General features: G+C 58.7%; 2 protein-coding genes across 5 annotated transcripts in view; one reads left to right on the plus strand and one right to left on the minus strand.

The window, feature by feature from the left end:
- The window catches only part of VEPH1 (ventricular zone expressed PH domain-containing 1), a 79,282-nt gene that overhangs the window by 21,645 nt on the left and 56,877 nt on the right, over window positions 1–760 (minus strand). The window lies entirely within an intron of this gene.
- PTX3 (pentraxin 3, long) overlaps window positions 1–760 on the plus strand; it is an 8,680-nt gene that overhangs the window by 3,245 nt on the left and 4,675 nt on the right. The window lies entirely within an intron of this gene.

Here is a 760-nt window from a genome sequence, read left to right on the forward strand (position 1 = left end):
GGGACGTCCCTGCGGCTTTGTTCTCCGAGCGCGCGTTGCGGGAAGCCAAGTCAGGCAACTCTCTAGGCCAACACACACAGGCGCACCACTCCCTCCCTCCCCCGACCCCCCCTACCCCTTATTTCTCCACGCATGGCCACAGGGCTCAGACACACTATACATGGCAAGGAAATTGGCTTTCAAAAGTATTTCCCAGTCCCGGGGAGCCCCGGAGATAGCTGTGGACGTGACCATCATAGTCTTGAAATAGGCGAGGGCCCCTTGCTGACACCCGATCCCCCAGGCCCTGCAGGACGGGCTCTATTGGCCAGTTACAAGCCTGGCCTCTCCGGCGGGCGGTCTCGCTTCCCTTCCCTTCCCTCCGTTAGGGATTTCCACTTCTTCTAATATTAGCCCGCCTCTGTCTTTAGGGGAGCTCTGGTTCCCCGCGCTATTTCAGGGCCCAGACTAATTTTAAGGGATGTTTTCCAATCCCTGGTCCGGCCTCTTCTCCCTGCCCGTTCTGAGCAAGAGACTTGAGGCTGAATCTGATCTCAGGAAGGGTTAGTAGGATTTCTGAGCCCCCCCCCATCCCCACCCCCTACCCACTCCAGCCCCAGGGTCTGTGGAGTTAGCTGGTGAAGGGAGTTCCCAGGGTGTGCGCTTTGGAATAAGCCGGATGCTGAGGGATCCAAAGCGGAACCATCAGTGTAGGAGCCAATTGGTTACCTGGTGCCACCCCAAGGATTTTTTTTTGGGGGGGGGGCGGGGGGGGAAGGGG

Source organism: Myotis brandtii, unplaced genomic scaffold (assembly GCF_000412655.1).
Source record: "Myotis brandtii unplaced genomic scaffold, ASM41265v1 scaffold186, whole genome shotgun sequence".
NCBI lineage: Eukaryota > Metazoa > Chordata > Mammalia > Chiroptera > Vespertilionidae > Myotis > Myotis brandtii.